Consider the following 1,804-nt stretch of genomic DNA (forward strand, 5'->3'; position numbering starts at 1 on the left):
TTAGAATAGGGAATAGGAATACATATTCCCATTTTGCCCTTAAAATTAGCTTATATCCATTTCAAAAAATAGTTGTAATTGGAAGAGCCATTCCTATTCTCCATATGCATTCTTATTCTCAATTCCAATGCTTGCATCCAAACGGGCACTTCTTGAATCTACTGCCTTCAAATTTGAGTGTATGAACTGTGGCATAGGTTGACACCAAGTCTATATTTGTCAAATTCAGTTAGATGATGATTAACTAATCTAATTAGTGGTATTTGAAAATATAATGACTTACAGATTTATTTACAAGTCATCTACGTGTATATGTAGAATTGCTAGTTATAATACTCATGAAACTTTTAGATGATATAATCTCTTAGAAATGGTAATTTCTTCTTAATTATATTTTAGGCAACATTACATCGAGAGAGATATAAACTAAACTCACGAAGGGTCATAGAAAAACATCAAGTCAATTTTCTAGTTCATAGAAACTTTTTTTTGGTAAATATATATATTTTAATGAATTCTGATTATGAACAACGTCGTCTTTCCGGTGGCCTATTTCTATTGAGGGAGGGATGACAATGAGTTCCATCCACCTTCACCTCTTCCAATTCTACACCCTTTCCCCAGTGTGGACATCACGTACTGAAAAGAGACCTCATCACAGGGAATTGTAAGTCCCATCTGGTGATCAAATCCATACTCCTCCTCAGCCTTATCCAGCAGTGCCCGGAATAGAGAATGACTGAAATACTTTGTGGGGATGATATACCTACATCTTTCACTGCCAACATACACTGCACAGTGTCCCTTTGGGACATCGCCAGGGAGGCCACCACACGATCTGTTCAACGGCTCATCTCTTGTGCTCAAATGTGATCTTTTACTCTTTGAAGAAAGAGCATATCCGTCTGCCTTCATTGAATTGGCAACCCTACAGAGGGCTCTGATTATGTGCCTCACAATAAGGACTTGGGGATTTTCTTTGCTCCTTGACATTGCACAATAAGAGAATGCTGGAGAAGAGGGAATGCTTTGTGAGTAAAGTGAAGAACATGTTCAGTATATATGCCAAAGAAAAACTCAAACCAACCATTCAAGGTTAACATGAAATGATTAGATTTTGAGGCTGTCGTTGAAACGATAAAAGTAGTGTCGAATGTCCTTCACTTTTGTACAAAACTGCTTTCTATGGTGGGCATCTTCTGATCTTAGTCGTTCTGGCATCAAATCATTGAAGCAAAGCATGCGTGGGTTTGCCGAGGTGTGGGTTCACAAGCAGACCAATAAACATTTTTCTTTCGGTGAGTGCCTGTCTATATTAATGCAGGAATTATTGACAAAGATTGCACATGACATGTTGCTCATGTATATTCTCCACCATACGCAGATATATCAACAGCTAATCCTGTACATTCCAATATGGCTTGTGAATTTGTTAAATTGTAAATTCAGAGAGTAAACTAATGTTGTTTGAATAATTTTGCTTCTTATATATACACGAATATTATGTTAAAATTGTATAAATGAGAAAAACAAGATAACATTTATAAAAGAAATTGGTAGAAAGATATACTTACTAATAGATTCAAATTCAATAGAAAGATCAGATAACAAAATCAAGTACAACAAAATCTATGTTTTGTCCCTAAGATGCACCCATCCTTACGTCAATAAGAATCACTCTTTAATAAGTCATTATTATTATCTTTGTCTTGGCACAATATAGTGAATAACTTGATTTTCAAGTATTTTGAATTTTGAACTAAAAGTTTGTTTTTCTTTACGTATCATTACAGAAAGCACACAC

At 35.1% G+C, this 1,804-nt stretch overlaps 1 pseudogene; it reads right to left on the reverse strand.

The window, feature by feature from the left end:
- Positions 1-362: 362 nt before the first annotated feature.
- LOC149554358 (indole-3-acetic acid-induced protein ARG7 pseudogene) lies at positions 363-1,044 on the reverse strand (annotated as a pseudogene).
- Between the last annotated feature and the right edge of the window lie 760 nt (positions 1,045-1,804).

The sequence above is a fragment of the Cupressus sempervirens genome, chromosome 5 (genome assembly GCF_028749045.1).
Source record: "Cupressus sempervirens isolate cs-2001-9-10 chromosome 5, ASM2874904v1, whole genome shotgun sequence".
NCBI lineage: Eukaryota > Viridiplantae > Streptophyta > Pinopsida > Cupressales > Cupressaceae > Cupressus > Cupressus sempervirens.